Source organism: Muscardinus avellanarius (assembly GCF_963383645.1).
Source record: "Muscardinus avellanarius genome assembly, chromosome: 3".
Lineage (NCBI taxonomy): Eukaryota > Metazoa > Chordata > Mammalia > Rodentia > Gliridae > Muscardinus > Muscardinus avellanarius.
In genome coordinates this window covers 48491208-48515176 of record NC_137788.1, presented here as the reverse complement: position 1 = coordinate 48515176, position 23969 = coordinate 48491208, and positions in this window count along the sequence as shown.

Genomic DNA, 23969 nt, shown 5'->3' with positions numbered 1-23969 from the left:
TTTTTTATTCATTCATTCATTCATTCATTCATTCATTCATTTTGGTGGCAGTGGTACCAGAAATTTAACCCAGAGGCATTCTACCTCCAAACTATACCCCCAACCCTATTTTATTTCCATTTTGAAACAGGATCTCCCTAGGGTGAGGAGAGCTCACTATTTGCTGAGGCTGTCCTCATACCTGGTATCCTCCTCCTGTCTCAGCCTCCCAAGTACAGGAATTAGGCATGCGCCACCACGCTCCACCAAAGCTCTCAAATTTAACCAAAGTTGCTTGATAAATCACAGTTGCAGCACCCGAGTGTATTTTGGCACATGTATATATCAGTTTATAGTACAGAAATAGTATATGATAGAGCGACTCAATAGCAAAACGATGTGAGAAATGGAAAGGGAAGTTTAATGTGGTGGCTATTTTCTTAAAATTGCCAACTAGGTAGAGTGATTCTCAAATGATACTTTGTTAGTGAGAAAGAAGATCTAAAGAATGAACAAAAAAATAGCCTCTGTTCAACAGCTGTGGTGCCTATGTGACCATGCCTCATTGAATTGTCTTGGGGTATGTATACACAACAATGAATGTATGCTTGTCATTTGTTTATCTAGTACTCAGTAAAATGAACAAGGGACACAGGAATCGTAAGGCCGCAAGTGCAAATGTAAAGGCAGAAGTTGAAGAGAGGATAAATGTAATAAAAAAGAAGTGAAAAATAAGAGGAAATTAGAAACATTATACCTAGGCATTGAGAGTATTAAGGACAAATAATTTGGTCATGAAATAATCTCTTTTTGCCTCTCTCCCTTCCTAACTTCTTTCTTTAATGTTCCCTCATTCTTTAGTGCTGTATCTTTCAATGCCTAAAAAGTATCTGCTTGGAACTACAAAAATAAAAAAAAAAGAAATGTAAGCTAATGTACATGTTAATTAGTTCTATCCATTCCCAATGTATATACATTTCAAAACAACACGTTGTACTTGATAAATACATACCATTTTTGTTAGTGAAAAAGTAAAAGTAAGTAAATGCTTTTTTAATAATAAAAGATGGTGTGATGTTTGGGATTAATTTTTTGCTGCTTGGTGTATTAATTATTAAGGATTAGTCAAACATTTATAACACTATGCATGCCAGTAGAGTTTCAAGGTCACATTCCTCAACCTTGAAGTCTCTCATCACACTGTTGATATGGAAAAAAAAAATGTATTTATCAGAAAGAATGGAATGCAAAGAAAACTATTTTCTGAGTATTAGATAAACAAATGACAAGCATACATTCATTCTTGTGTATACCCCAAGACAATTCAATGAGGCATGATCACACCTTATTAATTATAGGCACCACAGCTGTTGAACAGAGGCTATTTTTTTGTTCATTCTTTAGATCTTTTTTCTCACTAACAAAGTATCATTTGAGAATCACTCTACCTAGTTGGCAATTTAAAGAAAATAGCCAGTTATTTTTAATGCTGAGCGTTTACTTGGTTGAGGGCCGTTGTTTTAGTATTCAAGTGAATAAGAAAACAGATACTCTGATTTCGAGATACAAACAGGTATCTGTCTTGTTGTAACGTACCAGTAGTTGAAAAGTCTTTGTTTCGCCAGGCGTGGTTGCCCATGCTTGTAATCCAGCATTTGGGAGCCTGAGACAGGAGGATGGCAGTTCAAAGACACCTCAGCTACTACTTTGTGAGGCCCTTTGCAACTCAGTGAGACCCTGTTTCACAATAAAGAATAAAAATAGGGCTGGGGGTGTATAGCTCAGAGGTAGAATGCCTCTGGGTTCCATGTCCAGTACTGCAAAAAGAAAAAAAAAAGTCTTTGTTTAAAATTAGAATGCTTTCTAATAAAAGCATTAAAATCACATGAAGACAAACTATAAATTGAGATTTTAAAACATTGCATGTCTTTACTGTTGGTAATTATGAATTATTATATATTTTATAGCTACGATTTCTACATTGCTATGGACTACATTATAGCTTCATTTTTATGCTAAACGTATGTCTGATACTTTGTTGATTAAGAAGTTCATTTAAGCATAATTACCTCAGTTAATTGTCATAAAAGAAACATGTTATTAGCCCCATTTTATAGATGATAAAACTTAGTTTCCACCGGCCTTTCTGAATGCCCAAGGCTAAAAAGCTAAGTGGCAGAGCCAGACATGTTTACAGTTTTAATTTTTCCTTTTTTTTTTCTACTGAACCTCCTGCCTGTACAAAAGAGCGTATGCTCTAAGAAAGTAGAAAATGTTTACAATTATATCCTATGCTCACATTTTTTTATTTCTAGAGCAGGCCAATAGTATACCCTTCTAATTGATTTTATTGTTGTTTCTCAACTTTTACTTAGAAGAAAGATCAAACACTATTTTGGTGAGAAGGCTGGAAAGGACAACTCTGGGTCCTCAGTCTTCTGTTACCCTGAACACTGCATGTGAGAGTCTATATTGACCTCCTCCTACTCAACAGAGAGCTCAACAACTAAAAAGACCTGACCCCAGTACCACAGGAAAAAGAAAAAAAAAAAAAAAAGAAAAAAAGACCTGATCTCCTTAAGAAACATGCCTCTGGGGGGTCTCATCAATAATATTGGTTTGTAATCCCAGCCTTTGGGAGGCTGAGACAGGAGGATCCTACAGGTTTGAAGCCAGCCTCAGCTATTTAGTGAGGCTCTGAGCAACTTAGTGAGACCCTGTTTCCAAATAAAGTATAAAATAGGCCTGGGAGTATAGCCCGGAGGTAAAAAGCCCCTGGGTTCCACCCTCAGTTTCACCAAAATAATAATAATAATAATAATAATAATAATAATAATAATAATATTGGTAATGCAATACTCCCCATTTTATTGATTTCCAAGGATGGTTGGGTATCCCTATATTGTTTAGCAAATGACTCTAAGATTGGAGCTCCAGGCAACTATTCAGTCTGAACCATGTCCAACTTACTGCTTTACCTCCTACCATTGAACTTGTGATTTTGCTTCACTTCACATATTATAAATTGAGGCCTAAAGAGGAAATTAATGCAATACCTCTAAACTAAGATGCTTTACTAGATTCCATTGGTGTTAGCACCAACCAGTTCCCTCAAGTCTTTGCTCAGAATCACCTTCTCTTTGGGATCTGCCTTGACTACCCTATTTACTGCGGATTAAAGGGAGCATTTTGCCTCTGAGCTACATACCGGTATCTTTTTATTTTTTTATTTTTTTATATTTGTTTGTTTATTTATTTAGCGGTACTGGGGATAGAACTCAAGGGCCTTCTACCTCCCAGCCACACCTTCAGCCCTTTTTTTTTTTTTTTTTTTTTTCAGTATTAGGGATGGAACCCAGGGGCATTCTATCTCCGAGATACACCCCCAGCCCTATTTTTAAACAGGGTCTCATTGAGTTGCAAAGACCACACTAAGTAGCTGAGCCTGGTGCGAACCCAATCCTCCTGTCTCAGCCTCCCAAATGCTGGGATTACAAGCGTGCGCCACCATGCCCGGCTGCTATTTTTTCTTATTTTGAAACAGGGTCTCACTAAGTTACAGAGGGTCTCACTAAGTAGCTGAGGCTGGCCTGAGAACCTGCGGTCCTCCTGTCTCAGCCTCCCAAGTACTGGGATTACAAGCATGTACCACCATGCCTGGCATTCTTTTTTAATTTTGCAACCAGGTCTCACTAGGTTGCTGAGGCTTGTCTCAAATATGCAATTCTCCTGTCTCAGCCTTCCCACTGCTAATATTACAGGCACAAGCCTGGCTCTAACAACCCTATTTAAAATTACAGTTTCAAACCAAGCATGGTGATGCATGCTTGTAATTCCAGTACTGGGAAGGCTAGAACAGGAGGATCATAGGTTCATGGCCAGTCTCAGCAACTTAGTGAGACCCTATTTCAAAATTTAAAAAAAAAAAAATAGATCTCAGGATGTGGGTCAGAGATAGACCACCCCTGGTTTCAAGCCCCAGCACCAAAAAACAAAACAAAAAATTGCAGTCTCACCCATAATCTCTGCTCCAACCCTCTTCAACCAATTCTCCATAGCATAGTAATTTTCCGTTACTGTTTTGTTTTGTTATACTTTCTCTTCCAAGTAGAAGGTAAGTCTCACCAAAGAGGGAGTACTTTTCTCCATTTTGTTCTCTGGGTATAGAAAATTGTAGGTATTCAAGTGGATTCAGTTTGTGTGACACACACAGATTATATAGTGTGTGTCTTAAATCTCTGTAAATTATAAAATACAAGCCGGGCATGGTGGCTCACACTTGTAATCCCTACTTTGGAGGCTGAGATCTCAGGTTCACAGGCCAGCCACAGCTACTTAGTGGGGCCCTCTGAAACTTAATGAGACTCTGTTTCAAAATAAAGAATAAAAAATAGCCCTTGGGGCAGAGCTCAGAGGTAGAATGCCCCTGGGTTTAATCCCCAATACTGCAGAAAGAAATATATATATAATATATATATATGTTATATATATATATTATATATATATGTGTGTGTATATGTGTATATGTATATATGTATATATATGTATATATGTGTATATATATGTATATATGTATATATACACACATATATATATTATTTAAAAAGTAAATATTTATTTGAAATAAAAAGCAAAACTAAGTAAATTTTTAAAACACTGACAAATATCCCCAATCCAGGAAAACAGCAATATTTGTATAAGTTAACTACCCTATGTATCTTTATACTTGCTTTTTACATATTTTGGTTGTGTATTTATTGTCTCTGTATATTTTGTAATGTTTTATTTATTTATTTATTTATTTATTTATTTATTTATTTTGGTGGTACTGGGGGTGGAACCCAGGGGCTTTCTACCTCTGGGCTATACTCCCAGACCTATTTTATACTTTATTTGGAAACAGGGTCTCACTAAGTTACTGAGAGCCTCACTAAGTAGCTGAGGCTGGCTTCTAACCTCTGCCAATCCTTCTGTCTCAGCCTCCCAAGTGCAGGGATTACAAGCGTGCACTACCACGCTCTGCTATTTTGTAATATTTTAATAAAGAGAATGGAAAGATAATTTTTCCTTCATTTAACGTGGTTGGTTACTTTTTTGATTACATGTTTCTGTGTAAGAATCTCATTCTTATCACTAATGTAGCATTTATTGATGCTCATATATTTAGGTACATATATGTAGTTATCTGCATTTTTATACCTATATATAAAAATGATATGCTCATATTCCAAGCTTGCACCACCACGCCGGGCGATATGCTCATATTCCATCTGCTTTTTCTATTGCCTGATGGAACCTGCTTTATAATTCTAAATAATTTTGCAGCCGAGTATGGTGGCGCACATTTGTAATCCCAGCATTTGGGAGGCTGAGACAGGAGGATCACAGTCTGTGGACAGCCTCAGCTACTTAGTGAGGCCCTTTGCAACTCAGTGAGACCCTGTTTCAAAATAAAGAATAGAAAATAGGGCTGGGGGTGTAGCTCGGAGATAGAATGTCCCTGTGTTCCATCCCCAGTACCGCAAAAAATAAAAAATAAAAATAAACATATTTGCTTAATTGAAATTTTAAAAGAGTTACTAATCTAGAGACTCAATGAATAAAAATACAAGAACGCCAGGCATGGTGGTACAGGCCTGTAATCTCAGTGTTTGGGAGGTTGAAACAGGAGGATGGCAGGTTTCAGCTTCAGCAAGCAGTGAGACACTCATCAACATAACAAGACTCTGTTTCAAAGTAAAATAAAATAAAATAGCTCTGGGGGTGTAGCTCAGAGGTAGAATGCCCCTGAGTTCAATTCCCAATGGGACACACACACACACACACACACACACACACACACAATTACAAGGAAGAGTGTAGTCCCATTTTGTATATATACATATTGCATACAAAGTATAATTTTATATCTCAGTGTGGCAATAACTACTAAGGTTGGAGATAGACATGAGCCAGAACCTATAGAAGTATTTAGTTTCATGACAAAGTGTTTTTGTTACTGTTCTCCAATCTAAAATATAAAAAGTTAGACACTCAGTGATATTAATCATTTATGCTAATGGTGTCTTCTCTGGCATAAAATTTTAAAAATTACGTTTTTGTGTGTGGTACTGAGGATGGAACCCAGGGGCATTCTACCTCTGAGCTACACCCCCAGCCCTATTTTTTATTCTTTATTTTGAAACAGGGTCTCACTGAGTTGCAAAGGACATCACTAAGTAGCTGAGGCTGTCCACAGACTGTGATCCCCCTGTCTCAGCCTCCCAAATGCTGGGATTACAAGCCTGAACCAACACTCCCGACTTAAAAATTACTTTTTAAAAAATGTTATGAAAAATTTTAAACATGCACACAAGTAGAGTAATATAGGCGACCCAAGCCTCCATGAGTGTCAATGTTTACCAACCTCTCTTTGCACTTTTTAATTTATTCCCATGAGTATTTAGCTCATATAGCCAGATTGTTTATTTCACTGGAAAACATTTCAATATACAGTTCTAAAGATAATAAGAACTTCTTTTTAGTATAACCATACCACTACTATAATATCTAATAAAATTAACAATAATTCCTTACCATTATAAAATATCCACTTAATGCTCAATTTTCCTTGATTGCCTTAAGATTATAATTTTATATTTGGTTTACTCTATTAAACAAGAAACACTTAACATTTTGCTTATATATCACTCTCATTCCTTTAATTTATAATAGTTTCTCCTTCCCCCTCTTTGTTTGGAAAATGCCATTTATCTGTTGAAACATTGGGTTCTTTTGCCTGTTGAGTATACCAAACCATTAAACTTAGCTTAATAATTATTTGTGGTCATAAGAAGTAGTAGAGAAGACATGATATTTACAGTGAAAATCCCTGAGTTCCCATCCCAACGTAGCCACTTACAGCATGGCCATGCTTGTAATCCCAGTACTGGGGAGGCTGAGACAGGAGGATGGGAGGTTCGCCGCCAGCCTCAGCAAGTTATGAGGCTCTCTGCAACTTAGTGAGATCCTGTTTCAAAATAAATAACAAAAAATAGGGCTGGCAGTGTCACTCAGAGATGGAATGTTTTGGGTTTCAATTCCCAGTTCTGGAAGAAAAGGAAAATAAAAGCAAGCAGCATTTCTTTAAACTGATCGTTTTACTTCTTGCTGGTGTTGAACTAGATTATATTTTAAAGTACTTTTCAGTTGTTAGGCCATTCCACTCCTAAAACATACTTCTCATTTTAAAATGTAGCTATTTAAGGAAAAAAAATAGGATAATTACTATGAAGTATTGTAGAGCACAGTCCAAGGTATCTTAACAAACTGATCTTGGAACATTATATTTCTTTATACACATTTTACCTCTTGAATGTGTCATTCATTCATTTTGTGGTACTAGAGATTGAACCCAGAGCACTCCAGCCCTTTTTTTGTTTTTTATTTTGGACAGAGTCTCACTAAGTTGCTGAGGCTGGCCTTGAATTTAGGATCTTCATGCCTCAGCCTTCCTAGCCTGTAGGATTATAGATAAATATCACAACACCTATCTACCTTTTGATAATTATTATCATTGCTTTTTTGGGTGGGATACTGGGGATTGAATCCATGGGTCATTCTACCTCTGAACTACACCCCCAGTCCTATTTTATTTTGAAGCAGGCTCTCACTAAATTGCTGAGGGCCCTGTCTCAGCCTCCCAAGTACTGGAATTACAGACTTATACCACCACACCCAACTTATCATTGATTTTTGTATGTGGGGGTGGGTGGGTCTGGGGATGGAACCCAGAGGCATTCAACCTCCAAGCCACACCACCTGCCCTATATTTTATTCTTTATTTTGAAACAGGGTCTCATTATGTTGCGGAGGACCTCACTAAGTAGCTGACGCTGTCCATGGCTGTCCATGAACCGCAATCCTCTGGTCTCAGGCTCCGGAATGCTGAGATTACAAGTGTGCGCCACCACGCACACACACACACACACACACACACACACACACACACACCCCACTTCTATCATTGATTTTTAAGGTGAAGAGAATAATATTGCCTCTCCCATTCCCTCTCAAAGATAAGTAGATACACATGACAGTACCTAAAACCCTCTGATGGAAATCTAATGTCTAAATTTGATATGTTATTAGATGTTATTTTTAGCAACTACCCTAGTAACAAATGTCATACTTAACATAATCCATTTTCATTTTGTGGCTGAGTACCCTTCTAAATCGCTTCAATATGAGTCAACATTATCATTTTCAGTATAACTAAGAAAAAATAGAACATTTTGGATCAGGCTCCCTTTATGAGCAGATGCATTAGATGGAATAACAAAGGTTGTTTGCTTTGCAGTATAAACATAATGGATCTGAAGGCATTTTTAGGATCTTGCTTTCATGTGTGTGTTGACAGCTTGTCTGAAAAAAAGCTCAAACACATTTTTAGATCAGTTAAATCAATTATTTCCCCCTGGCAGGGATTTAGTGCCTATGTTGAATACTCTTAAACTGGTGAGGTTTGAATAAGGAGATACCAATGTCACCTTGAATTGATTATTATCTTTGTTATGGCTGTCCTTCGGAATTTAAACAACCCTTGACAAAACTAACAGTGTAAATATTACTTGAAGCCTTTTCTAACATACTTTTAATGACCTCAAGTGGCTGTTAATGCTTCCACTGTTGGTTCAAACCTGTTAACATTAACTACAAAGCTTTGACATGATTAATTGATGCAAACAAGATAAATTAGGTAATTTCAAGAGTTTGGAATGCTCTATAAATAAGAAAATAATTCTCTCTCCAAGAATAACAACCTTAAAAAAGAGCCAGAAAATTTGATTTTTTTTTTCAATTGGTATGTAGGCTTAGACTAACTGCCCTTTGAGAACTTGCAACTCTGAAGGATTGAACTCAGGGATATTCTACCTCTAAGCTACACCCCCCGCCCTATTTTATTTTTATTTGGAAACAGGGTCTTGCTAGGTTTATAAGAGTCTTACTACTTGTTGAGTGTGTTCTTGAACCTGCAATCCTTTTATTTCAGCCTCCCAAGTACTGGAGTTACAAGCACGTGCCACCATGCCCAGCTGCAACTCTAAAATTCTAATTTGTGAAATTAAATTGAGTTACTAGTTTATATTTTTGTTTTGTTGTTGTTGTTTGGTACTAGAGATTGAAACCAGAAACAGTCTACCTCCCAGCTACACTCCCAGCCCTATTTTATATCTTATTTCCAAACAGGGTTTTACCAGGTTTCTGAGAATTTCACTAAGTTGCTGAGGCTGGTCTTGAAGTTGCACTCCTCCTGTATCAGCTTCTTCTTCTTCTTCTTCTTCTTCTTTTTTTTTTTTTTTTTTTTTTTTTTTTTTTTTTTTTTTTTTTTTGATGGTACTGGGGTTCCTGGAAGCCCTCCTACCTCTGGGCTACACTCCCAGGACCATTTTATACTTTTATTTGGAAACAGGGTCTCTTATGCCACTGCGGCTGGCTTCAAACCTGCACGATCCTCCTGTCTCCGCCTCCCAAGAGTGGGGATTACAAGCGTGCACCACCACTTGTATCAGCTTCTTAAGTACTGGGATTACAGGCATGTACCACCATGCCCAGTTGTATTAATAGTTTTTAAAAACTATTCATTAAAGCTGGGCATGGGTACACACTTGTAATCTCAGCATTTGGGAGGCTGAGACAGGAAAATGTGGTTCTTGGACAGCCTCAACTACTTAGTGAGGCCCTTTGCAACTAGTGAGACCCTGTTTCAAAATAAAGAATTAAAAAATAGGGCTGGGGGTGCAGCTCGGAGGTAGAATGCCCCTGGGTTTCTATTTCCAGTACTCCAAAAAAGAAAAAGGATTAAAAAAAACTATTTATTAATATGCTTTCCACACTAAATTTTAAAAATATTGTCATGGTTTTTAAAGTGTTATAGAGAGCCGGGCGTGGTGGCGCACACTTGTAATCACAGCATTTGGGAGGCTGAGATCGGAGGATCGCGATTTGTGGACAGTCTCAGCTACTTGGTGAGGCCCTCTGCAACTCAGTGAGACCCGGTTTCAAAATAAAGAATAAAAAATACGGCAGGGGGTGTAGCCCAGAGGTCGAATGCCCCTGGGTTCCATCCCCAGACCCACAATAAATAAATAAATAAATAAATAAAGTGTTATAGAACTGTTCCACCAGTTAAGGTTCCCAGAATCTTTGAGTATATTGTTCCTTTGTTCTAAAAATATTGATTATTTGTACAAAGATATCTGTGCACGGTACGATGCTAGGCTCCGGGGGGTATAATATAGAACAAGGCATATACTACCATCCATCTTGTTTATCACTCATAACGTTAACATTTGTTTAAGCAAAAATTATTTGCCAAGCATGTGCAAGGCTGTTAGTTAGATTTCCAGTATATATTCATAACACATATTAAAGATAATAAGGCAGATTTTATCTAGCACTATTTGGTGTGTGCACGCATGTGTGCATGTGTGTGTACGTGTGTGTAGTATTGGGGGTGGAACCCAGGAGCCTCCTACCTATATTCCCCCAACCTTATTTTACTTTTTATTTGGAAATAGGGTCTCACTAAGTTTCTGGAGTCTCACTAAGTTGCTGAGGCTGACTTTGAACTTGTGATCCTTCAGTCTCATCCTCCCATGTACTGGGATTACAGGTATGCACCATCACACCTGGCTATTCAGTACTATTGTAACAGGTATGGAGACTACAGCAAAGAGATTTTGCAGTAGGACTCTGGACTCAACTTGTAATGCAAAAAAGAGAAGTAGGAATTCATAACCAAGAAAGTAGGTGGGGCCCATTGATGGCTAGAAAGTTACTAAAGGGGTAGGGAAGTTCTTTGCTAACAGGATACTTGATGAAGGTAGGCCATGGTGATCAGACACTACCTGGAACATGGGGTGAGTTGTAAGGAATTTGCTGAGACAGCAAGGGTGGAAAATTCTGCCCAAACTGACTTACAGAATTCCTGCTAAAACTGGGCTCTTAAAGACATGCCCAAAGACAGCCTCTTTGGCTCGAGATGCCTCAGTAGAGTTAAAGAAAGAAACATTCGAATGGGAGAGCAAGATCATATACAGTAGACAAATGTATAAAGTAATGCAATGTTAGTGATAAGTACTATGAGGAAACATAAAGCCAAGACAATGAACAGAGTTCAATCCCTAACACCACAAACACACAGAAATGTATAATTAAAATTTTTGGAGCATTTTTAAATAAGAGTGACATGTTATGGATCAAACTTAAACAGTATCTCTGGTTAGCTATATAGAAAAGATTCTAAGAGGGAAAGAGTGAGACAAAAGAAACATACATGCATTTATTTATTTGTTTCTTTCTTTATTTACCTTGGTACTAGAAACCCAAGGGCTTTCTGCCTCTGAGCTAAACTCCCCTCCCAGTTCTATTTTATTTTTTATTTTGTTTGTGTATTTATTTATTTATTTATTTATTTATTTATTTATTTATTGTGGTACTGGGGGTGAAACCCAGAGGCTTTATACCTCCAGGCTATACTCCCAGACCTATTTTCTACTTTATTTGGAAACAGGGTCTCAATAAATTGCTGAGAGCCTCACTAAGTAGCTGAGGCTGGCTTTGAACCTGTGTGATCCTCCTGTCTCAGCCTCCCAAGAGCTGGGATTACAAGCATGCGCCACCACACCCCGCTTATTTTTTATTTTGAAGCAAGGGCCTCACTAAATTGCTGAGGTTAAGCACAAAGTTGTGATCCTCCTGTTTCAGCCTTCCAAGAACTGGAATTACAAGTGTGCAGCACCAACCCTGGCCGCAAAAGAACCAATTTAGAAACTACTGTAGGAGACCAAATGAGTGTTGATAGAGGCTTATAGTAGGGGATAGCAGTGAAAATTGTGAGAGACATTAAAATCTAACAAAGATTTTGAAGTTAGTACCAAGAGGAATTGCTGATGGTTGGATGAAAGGTTTGAAAGGAATCGAAGACTTTGATTTTTGGCCCATACAACTGGGTGATTTTTACTAGGGTGCCATAGATTGAAATTTAAAAGGCTTTTTGAGAAATGTGTTGGGAGAGTGGGAGTTGAATGAGAGACACAATTCTGTCCTAAACATGGTCAATTCAGGATGCTTAATAGAATCCAAAAGGACGTGCTAAGTACATAAATGGCCACAAAACTGTGAACTTCAGGGTAAAGGTCCAGACTCAAAATGTAAATTTTGAAATCATACACACATATACACACATTGGGGGGAGGTGTGAGGATTGGAGATCTGTCCTATATATCCCCAATGCCTAAATTCATTTAGAAAATGAATATAGACAATACAGTTCCCAGAGCTTAGATATCCAGATTTAGAAATCTGTTAAAAAAAAAAAAGAAAAGAAAAGAATCCTGAAAAGGAATATCCACTAAGAAAGAAGAGAACTTAAGAAATTATTGTTAATTACTTCAGATCACTATTATCAGATATATCTAATGATGCTAAGAGGTCAAGATGAAGATGAAGAGTTAGCTAGTAGATCTGATGACTTTAACAAGTGATTTTGTAATGGAGCAATGAAGTGTCAGGATGGAATGAACTTATAAAAAAAATTGAAATGAGGGAGCAGTAAGAGTATCTACCTAATTCTTTCAAGTTTTGCTGTAAAAAGGAACAAAAACTTTTTTTTCTAGTTTTACTATGAAGTAACCAGTAGCAAATGGGCAAATGAAGTCAAGGGTAGAATTTTTAGAAAGGAGTAATATATAGCCAGTTTTTATGTGGATGGGAATGGCCCATCAGAGAAGAAAAAACTTATGGTGTGAGAGAGAATGAATAAGTGAAAAACTTTTAGCAGTGAATCCCAATTCAACAGGTCTTCAGGACCTTGCCTATCTGGTTTCCAGGGATTTGCACTAAAAAGGAAAAGATACACTTGACTAACAAATTTCAATATGGTGCTGTAAGTGATATGGCAAAGATATAGGTGTAACTGGTTTCAGCATGCAGAAAAAGGCTCTTGTGTTTGCTCAGAGGTCAAATGATGAGGACCCAAACCACTAGAAGTCCCAGAAGGGAAGGAGGGGGAAAGATGAATTTGAGAGTTGTTTAGAAGAAAGAATAAATAGGATTTAGTGACTTATGAATTAAGAGAGAGGTGGAGTAGTTTGGGATAACTCCCAGATTTCTGATATGGTGTTGTGGATGGACTGATCATACCAAAACACAAATATTAGCTTATCACTTCCTTCTCTTAAAGTGTTCAAAGTCTTTACATTGCCCAAAGATTTACACTTAAAGTGTGATGATAGCCTAAGCCGGGCGTGGTGGCGCATGCTTGTAATCCCAGCATTAGGGAGGCTGAGACCGGAGGATCACAGTTCTCCAACAGCCTCAGCTACTTAGTGAGGCCCTCTGCAACTCAGTGAGACCTGGTTTCAAAATAAAGAATAAAAAATAGGGCAGAGGGTATAACTTGGAGGTCAAATGCCCCTGGGTTCCATCCCCAGACCCGCAAAAATAAATAAATAAATAAATAAAATAAAGTTTGATAGCCTAGTATTCATGGATTCCTAAACTCTACCCTTTTCATTATATTCCCATATACTGAGTACTTCCTGAAATACTTCCTTAGAATTCCAAAACATAATGGAATCCAGCTTGAAAACTACTCATCTACAGAGGAAAATTCAAGTCTTGCCATGTTTGGTGGCACATACTTGTAATTCCTGAATTTGCGAGGCTGAGACAGGAAGATCAGTTTCCCAGCCAGCCTCAGCTACTTAGTGAGGCCCTTCGCAGCTTAGTGAGACCCTGTTTCAAAAATAAAGAATAAACTGGGCATGGTGGCGCATGCTTATAAACCCAGCATTTGGGAGCCTGAGACAGGAGGATCACAGTTCGAGAACAGCCTCAGGTACTTAGTGAGGCCCTTTGCAACAAGGCCCAGTGAGACCTTGTTTCAAAATAATGAATAAAAAATAGGGCTGGGTTGGATGTGTATCTCGGAGGTAAAATGCCCCTGGGTTCCATCCCCAGTACCAAAAAAATAAATAAATAAAAAAAAATCAAGTCTTTAAGTCTGGGTTCAAGATCTATAATATAGGTTCAAGGTTTATAATTTGGTCCTTGCCAATACCATTTATTGCCCATCTTTCGTACTCAAGTCTCTAGCCATGTCAAGCATCTTTCAGTTCTGTATACACATCAAGCTGTAATGTGTCCCTGATGCCTACACACTGCTGACATTGTCTTAAATTCTTAGTCCCTGCTACTCCAGATCATACTCTACCTAAGAAATAACCTCCGAGTCTTTCAAACCTCCCCTCCTCCATGACGCCTTTCCTCAACCTCCCACATGCATTTGACCACCTCGTCTTTAGAAATGCTTTCTATCTTATATTTAATTAAATCCATCACTATATTTACCCATTACATGTCTGGGCCACCGTTTGACTCTTGATCACTGTGAACAGAGTGGGCACTTAATACATGCAAGTCAAAAGAACGAGGAGCAAAGGAATGAAATCTCAGGTTAGGCATAGCTTTATCTTAACTGGCGCGTCCTCTCCAGGCAGCACTAGAGACTTCCTTATCTTCCTTATACTCTTCTGGGGTTCTATATCACCTCTGTTCTAGTGCTGTATTGGGGCTGCAAATGTGTACTTGACTACAGCATTGCTTTTTCTTCTATTTTTGGTCTGCTTCTTCTGTCTGAAATATTCAAGGTCATGGATTTTATCCTGTTCAATCTTTGTGTCTCCAGCACCTAGGTACTCGATAAATGTTTTAAGAATGTATTGTTTAATAATTAAAGAGTGACCTTACCTTTTAAAGTCATGCACCATGTTATCATGTTCATCTTTTTCCACCTTCACAGAGAGCTGCCTCGTCATTCCTCGCCTGAATTAATCTTGCACACTGGCATTCTGTCAACCTGTAGATGTATCTCTTTTGTGTCATTATTTCTTTGTAGAGGACAGTTCTTGATTTAGAGTGATTTTAAAAGCCTAAGAATAAGAAAACATTTATACTTCATTATGTTTCCTTATACTTAGCATAATTCCACCCTTTCCCACTTTATTTCATTAAAATAAATAATTAGGAACTGGGCACGGTAGCATATATCTGTATTCCAGTACTTGGGAAGCTAAGACAGGAGAATCACGGGTTTAAGAACAGACTGGAAAAATTACAAAACTCTAAGCAAACTAGTAAGACCCTGTTTCAAAATAAAAAATAAAAAGGGGTTCATGGATAACTTCAGCTACTTACTGGGGCCCTCTGCAACTTAGTGAGACACTGTTTCTTTCTTTCTTTCTTTCTTTTTTTTTTTTTTTTTTTTTTTGGTGGTACTGGGGGTGGAACCCAGAGGCTTTCTACCTCCGGGCTATACTCCCAGACCTATTTTATATTTTATTTGGAAACAGGGTCTCACCAAGTTGCTGAGAGCCTCACTAAGTAGCTGAGGCTGGCTTCAAACCTGTGCGATCCTCCCGTCTCAGCCTCCCAAGCGTGGGGATTATAAGCGTGAGCCACCACGCCTGGCCCTTGTGAGACACTGTTTCAAAATAAAGAATAAAAAAGAGGGCTGGGGGTATAGTGCAGAGGTAAAAGGCCCCTTGGTTCAATACCCAGTACTGCAGAATAAATAAATAAATTAATTAATTAAAATATAATAAAAAGGGTTGGGAGTATAGCTTTAATGTAGAATGCCTCTGGGTTTAATCCCCACTACAACAAAAAATAAATAACTAACAAGCTATTGTATTTTTTATTTATTTATTTTTTTGGTGGTACTGGGGTTCTACCTCCAGGCTACACTCCCAGGCCTATTTGATATTTTATTTGGAAACAGGGTCGCTTAAGCCAGCGGGGCTGGCTTTGAACCTGCGTGATCCTCCTGTCTCTGCCTCCCAAGCTCTGGGATTACAATCGTGCGCCACCACGCCCGGCATAAGCTATTGTATTTTAATGAAGCTGTTGCATTTACACAATTTATAACTATTTATAAGAACCTCTGGCCCTACTGAAAATGACTATCTTCTAGTTATCCTTTGAATATTTGATGCTGAGCATTGTGGCACATGCCTATAATCCCAGTACTTGAGCAGATAAGACAGAATGATCACAGATTTGAGGATAGCCTCAGCAAGTAATGAGACTCTTAACCTAGTGAAGCTGGGCGTGGTGGCGCACGCTTGTAATCCCCACGTTTGGGAGGCTGAGAAAGGAGGATCACCCGGGTTCAAAGCCAGCCTCAGCTACTTAGTGAGGCTTTCAGCAACTTAAGTGAGACCCTGTTTCCAAATAAAATATATTTAAAAAAAGGTCTGGGAGTATAGCCCGGAGGTAGAAAGCCTCTGGGTTCCACTCCCAGTACTACCAAAAAACAAAAACAAAAACATAGTGAGTTTCCAAATAGGAAATAAAATCGGGCTGGGGATGTAGCTCAAAGTTAGAATGCCTCTGGGTTCAATACCCAGTGCCACAATAAATAAATAAATAAATAAATAAATAAATAAATAAATATTCAGTGAATAAATAAAGAAATGTTATCTTCCCTGTCAAGTTCAGAGGAAAGTCAGACTATGCCTTTTATACAAAATTAGTCCACTCATTTAATCTGTCGCTGCTTACATTAAGAAATAAGTTATTTATATGGGCTAGAGGAACACAGTATTCTTTTGTAAACTAAATTCTAAATAAAATAATATCTTCACTTTAAAACAATTAATACTTCTTTCCTCAGTTTCTGTTAGCTCTGAAAACATAAGAGATATTACAGGAACAAAATTTCCCCCCAGGCTTTTTTTATTTATTTATTTATTTTTGGTGGTACTGGGGATGGAACCCTTCTACCTCCAGGCTACACTCCCAGACCTATTTTATATTTTTATTTGGAAACAGGGGCTTGTAAGCGTGCATCACCACGCCCAGCTTTCCCCAGGCTTTGAAGCTCCGTCCTCTCTACGTTCTACAGACCCAAGTGACCCACACTCATTTCTGTTACCTACTGTTTCTCAGGACCACTTGTCCATCTGGTGCCCTCTGCTGTCATCATAAGCCTCAAAATCTAGGAGAAGGGATTTTTGTTGTGTTTTTCTCCTCTTCGTGACAACTCCAATGATCAAAAAGGTGATTTTGTTCCTTTATTTTCCAGCCCCCCCTTTTTTTTTTTTTTGGTGGTACAGGGGTTCCTGGAAGCCCTTCTACCTCCGGGCTACACTCCCAGACCTATTTTTACATTTTTTTTTTTTTTTTAATTTGGAAACAGGGTCTCTTAAACCAGCGCGCGCGGCTGGCTTTGAACCTGCGTGATCCTCCTGTCTCCGCCTCCCAAGCGCGGGGATTACAAGCGTGCGCCACCACGCCCGGCCTTATTTCCAGCCCTTTCTAATGTGCAACTGGAAAGGAATTCTAAGGCAATGAGTCGAGCAACATAGAAGAGACGTCATCCATGAGCAGTCAGAAGCAGTGGTGGCCTTGCCGCCCATGTTTGAGTAGCTCCAGTCTCTTTCTCTCCTTTTTTTTTTTTTTTTTTTTTTTAAATGTTAGGCAAGCACTCTACCACTGAGCTACACCCCAGCCCCTTTCATCAAAATTTTTTCTTGAGACAGGGTCTCACTAAGTTACTGAAGCTGGCCCCAAAACTGTGATCCTCCTGCCTCAGCCTACTGAGTAGCTGAGATTACAGTTCTGTGCCACCATGCTTGACTTCTTTGCCAGCTAGAATAAGTCTTGCCTTCTCAAGGAATGTCTTCTACTTTCCCTAAGATTGGAGGTAGATTTTATTTCCCCCACTCTATTTTTTTCTTTTTCTGTCATTATCCTAGTGCCTCAGAAAGGTTCTTCTACTATGAGGGGAAAAGAAAGGAAAATACAGCACATTGGGAGGAGGGCCTCATGAGAATTTGACACTTTGATGCCCTTGCCAGAAATCTAAAAGTAAGATGGCATCCTCACTACATTCCTTCTCTATTATACTTTTTAAATTATTTAATCCACTTGATAATTTACACAGATTACTTAAAAAGTTGTGTAGAATTTCAGGTATGCTTGGCTACAGACATAGATTAGGAAAATGTTAGAACAGTATTATATATCATGAGAAACTTATCGCACCATAAATTTATCCAGGAAAAACAGAGGTCAAAACTTTCTTCAAGCCGGGGATGATTGTGGATGGGGATGATGGTGGACGCCTGTAATCTCAGCATTTGGGAGGCTGAGACAGGAGGATCACAGTTCAAGGCCAGCCTCAGCTACTACCTAGTAATGCCCTTTGTAACTCAGTGAGACTCTGTTTCAAAATAAAGAATAAAAAATAGCCTTCCAATTTCAATGTTGTAAGGTTTTATGACCCAGATTTTCTTCTAAAAGCTTATAGTATTAAGATTTATATTTAGGTCTTTTATCTATTTTGAGTTAATATTTGTATATGTGTTAGGTAAGGGTCCAATTTTATTCTTTTTCATTTATTATTATTTTTCAACAATATTTAGTTAAAAGACTAGTATTTCCTCCACCAAAAGTTCATGGAAACCTTGTCAAAAATAACTTGACAATGTATGGAAGAATTTATCTCTAGGCTTTTATTTAGCTCCAATGGTTTATATATCTGCCTTTAGAACAGTACTACACTGTTTCAATTATTGTAGCTTTATATGGTTTGAAATCAGAAAATATACATCTTCTAGCTTTGTTCTCCTTTGAGACTGTTTTGGGTATCTAGAGTCCATATTCCATATCAGGATAGATTTTTTCTGAAAAATAAATAAATTAATGTATGATAGTTTCACCTAAAAAAAAAAAAAGAAAAAAATACTCTCTGGTAAGAAAGAAAGCAAAAAGAAATATTGAAATGTTATCTTTAAGTCATCAAAAGTTTGGTACCAGACAAATGAAACTGTTATGTGAGATTATCAATGTTAATATTGTATAAATTGCTATAATACTAGATGTCAACCAGTAAGCCAAGCGCGGGAAGGAGGGATGGGGAGGGAATGGGGTGGGGATCGTGGTAGGGGCTAACTGGGCGAGATGTGCATGTATGTATACAAAAGTATTTTCTTTCTACCACTATGATGTATGAATACATTGCACCAATAAAAATAAATTGAAAAAAAAAAAAAAAAAAAAAAAAAAAAAAAAGAATAAAAAATAGGGCTGGGGGTGTAGCTCAGAGATAGAATTCCCCTAGATTCCATTCCCAGTACCACACATACACATACACACACACACACACACACACACACACACACATACACACATGAAACTTTCAATTATACTCTAAAAATGGGGCTTTAATTGTTTTTCTATAGTGAATACAAAAAATTATCAATAAGTATCTTCCTCTCATATAAATTCATGCTTAATGCCTTTTAAAGCTTTGTCAAATTTTGGGGGGGAACAATGAAAAATAGATTTTGATGGGCTCTTTTCCATTAGTTCTAATTCACTTTTACGAAACATATTTTTAGTACAGCTTTGTTCTGTTAACTAATACTTGGTTTACTATATTTGAATTATTATAGAAAATAGTTTTTAGTAAGTTAAGTGCTATTTTTTTCAGAATGGAATTCAAACCTTGAGATTTTATAATGCCTAGCATTGCTAGATATTAAAGAATCAATTCTTGATGTGGCCCCAACACTTTTAACTTTTAAAGGAGATGTGTACTCACGAAACAATTTAAAAACATGTTTCTTATTTTCTAATTTGTAGATTAAAATGGCACCTCACTATATATTCTTTTTACCAGATCCTCTTTAATTAGAGAGGAAAGAAGTAATTTGATTTTTTGCTTTCAACTTTTATTTAAAAATATGACATAAATTCCTTTGCAAATGCAGACACAAAAAGAGTGTGACCATGTAGTATTTCTGCTATTAATTAATTAATTTATTTATTTATTTTGGTGGTACTGGGGTTCCTGGAAACACTTCTACCTCCGGGCTACACTGCCAGATCTATTTTATATTTTTATTTAGAAACAGGGTCTTTTAAGCCAGCGCGGCTGGATTCAAACCAGCGTGATCCTCCTGTCTCCCCTCCCAAGCGTGGGGATTACAAGCCTGCGCCATCATGCCCGGCTTTAGTCCTCTTCATGAAGCCAGCAGGCAAAAGCTAAATCATGTGGTAATTGCTTCATGACAACAACCTGAAAGACAGGAAAGATGTTTGAGATAGAATTAATCAAACTTTTCTTTAATAAAGGACTTGTTTCTAAGCCCCAGCCCTGGACTATGTTCCTTCAGGACTAGCTGGGCTCCACTCTGACCTACTGCCGGCAGTGTGGTCTGCACTGGTGGCATGGACCCTGTTGCTAACTTGGGCTATTTGTCCTTCCCTTCATTTGTTAATTTACCAGTTGTCTGTTCTGCTTCCTTGTTACTCACTCACTTTCTGCTCCTGCTCTCTCCAAAGTTTAAAGAATTCAACAACCTCTTGCTTGTCTCCATCAGTCTAAATTCATTCTGCAAAATTTGAATTCACCTTCGCAAACACTAGGCTTTCCCCTGGGACAGGTTGTCAAACGTGCCAAATAGAGTGAGGGGCCAAGTATGGTGGAGCATGCTTGTAATCCTAGGATTTGGGAGGCAGAAACTGGAGGATCACAGTTTGTGTGTGGACAGCCTCAGCTACTAGTGAGGCCCTTCGCAACTCAGTGAGACCCTGTTCAAACAAACAAACAAACAAACAAAAGCTAAAATATAGGCTCTGGGGGTGTAGCTCAGAAGTAGAATGTCCCTGGGTTCCATCCCCAGTACCGAAAAAAAAAAAAAAAAAAAGAGTGGGAACAGGCCACTCTGGCAAGTTTCTTTTCACACCAAGGTAACTCTCAACCTGCTTAATATTTATCAACACTGAAAATCGATTGCGCCTTTTCTTCTTCATGAAAGAGGGTACTGTAATGGTTTGGATCGGGAATGTCTCCCAGAGATTTCTGTGTTGAAGGCTGGGTCCCCAATGCAGCAATGATCAGAGGTGGGAACTGGATCATGAGGGCTCTGACCTCATCGGTACATTAATCCATGCGATGAATTACTAATTCGAATGTGCTATCAAGAGGCAGTGGACACTAGGCAGTGGGGCTGAGTTGAAGGAAGTAGGTCACTGGGGCATGCCCTGGAAGGATTCCTTGTCCCTGCCCCCCTTTCTAGTTCTGGCCCTTGCTCTTCCTCTATCCCTCCCTCTCTCCTCCTAGGTTGCATGAGCTGGGCAGCTTTCCTCCCCTCCACTCTGGTGTTCTGTCCCTCACTTCAGCCCCAAGTCAATGGACCTATGACCATGAACCCAAACATCCCAAACCATGGCACAAAATAAGTCTTTACTCCTTCAAGTTGTTTGTGTCAGGTACTTTGGTCACGGCAATGAAAAGCTAACACCAATGCCATGGCATTTATTCTTGGGTTTGCATTAAAGAGTGCAGTCTGTGGAGAGGTATTACATGAGAAGCTGTTTGGACTGGTAGTAGAAGGAATGAATGGCCTTTATGAATTGGAGAAATGAATTCCTACTTGGTTAAAAGCAGAAAGCAGGCATGGTGGTGCATGCCTGTAATCCTAGTTCTTAGGAGACTGAGACAGGAATGAGTTTGAGGACAGTCTCACCAAGTAGTGAGACTATCATCAGCCTATTAAGACACTATTTCAAAATAGAAATGAAAATAGGGCTGGGGGGGTGTAGCTCGGAGGTAGAATGTCTCTGAGTTCAATCCCCAGTACCAAAAAAAAGAGCATATTTTACACCTTATTTCCTGCTCAATAAGTAGAACATTTTTGTGGAAGTAAGCCAAAAGTTTTATGAATAGCGCCTTACCTTTTTCCCATCTGTTAGGAACGTTTTTTCAAATAATAAACTAAAAATAAATCCTACAAAAAGTTATATGTTCTCACTCTGCTGTTGGAAGCTCAATTTTATAACTTTTTGTCAGGAGTCTTAGCTGAATGTGTATCTGGTGGGATCCTTTTAATAAAGTCAATTTTCAGACAAAAACAACTTAATCTTCTTGTACTGCAAATATTTCTCAGCATTAGGCAAAGAACTTCAAATTTCCAAATATTAATTATTTTCAATAACTTTACTATTTCTGCCATGATTACTAAGATCCTACATTAAAATATCTTAGATATTCATCACAAATCTGATGTTTCATGAGATATACTGGCTTTACTCCACTGTTTTTGAATAATTCATTTAGTCTCTATACTTCTATCACATTTTAACCTGTAAGAAGAAAAGCCAAGACCACATGAACAAAAATATTTGACTAAAAAAATCATATCTATCTGGGTCCTCAAATATTTTATTATAAACAGTTAAGTTTCCTGTAGCATAATGATATACACATACAAAACTTATGAACAAGTCAGGCATGGTGGCATATCCCTTTGCTCCCAGAGACTCAGGAGGCAGACGCAGGAAGATCAGAAGTTCAAGTTCAGCTTGGGCAACTATGTGAAACCCTGTTTCAAAATGAATAAAATTTAAATTTTTTAAATTTTTTAAATTAAATTATTTTTAATTTTAGTGAGACCCCATTTCAAAACAAAAGAATAAAATAGGGCCGGGGGTATAGCTTGAAACAGACCACCCCTGGGTCTCATCCCCCATTAATACAAAAGAAAGAAAGAAAAACAAAGAAAGAAAGAAAGAAAGAAAGAAAGAAAGAAAGAAAGAAAGAAGAAGAAATAAAAGTAAGGAGAGAAGGACGAAAGGAAGAGTATGAGGAGAATACATGAAGCCAATGCACAGGACAGAGACTGAACCTAAAAATCTGGCCTGAGAAGTAGCTGGCATGTAGAAATTCTGTCTAGCATGAGCTGGCTGCAATGCCCTAGATCACCACTAGTCAGCCAGGAGAGACAGAACCTTGCAAGGTGTAGGCGTGTTAGCAAAGAGGACTGAGCACAGAGCAGGATCAGCTAGCCTGGAGAATTAACATACATTTTGTGATACATAGAAGGTACCTAGCAATGTTTGCAGAATGAATCCTGTTCCAAAGTCTTTCCAGCACTGTACAGTATTTCATGGGACTTTCTGGTCCCAGAACACAGAACTAATAGTGTCAACAAACAAGTCATTCTTTTCCTGAATTCTACCTTAAAAAGAATTTCCTTAGCTAGATGTGGTGGTGCACACCTGTAATCCTGGAAAATGAATAAAATTTAAAAAGGGCTCAGAGCACTGCTGGGCTGAATCCCCAGTACCACCACCAAAATATATAAATAAATTAAATAAAATTTTATGAAAAAATTCTGTTTTCTTTTTGTGTAGCTATATGAAAATAATATTTTCTATTTAGTTTATTTAAAGCCAGCTACAGAATTGGACAGCTGTGGTTTGGGGAAGCAAAAGAAATCATAGAGACGATATCTCTGTGTTATTTCCGGATGACTTACAAAAATGCAATTTTAATGAATTTTATTTTAAAATGCTTCATTAATTCAGTGTGAAGTTTAAATTATTAAAAAAAATACACAATTGAGCAAAGTAAGTTTAGCTATAATTTTATTTTTTATTTTTTGTGGTACTGGGGATTGAACCCAGGGACACTGTACCTTCGAGCTATACCCTCAGCCCTATTTTATTTATTTATTTATTTATTTATTTATTTATTTATTTATTGGTGGTACTGGGGATGAAAGCCAGGGGTTTCCTACCTCTGGGCTATACTCCCAGACCTATTTTATATTGTATTTGGAAAAGGGGTCTCACTAAGTTGCTGAGAGCCTCACTAAGAAGCTGAGGCTGGCTTCGAACCTGTGCGATCCTCCTGTCTCAGCCTCCCAAGCGTGGGGATTACAGGTGTGTGCCACCACGCCCGGCTTATTTTTTATTTTGAAACAGAGTCTCATCAAGTTGATGAGAGCTTCAGTAAATTGCTGAGGCCGACTTTGAACCTGCAGTCCTCTTGTCTCAGCCTCCCAAATACTACAGGGTAAAAATGTGCGCCACCATGCCCAGCTTAACTGTAATTTTATAGAAACTGAAGTGCTGATTATATATGTGGAATGGTG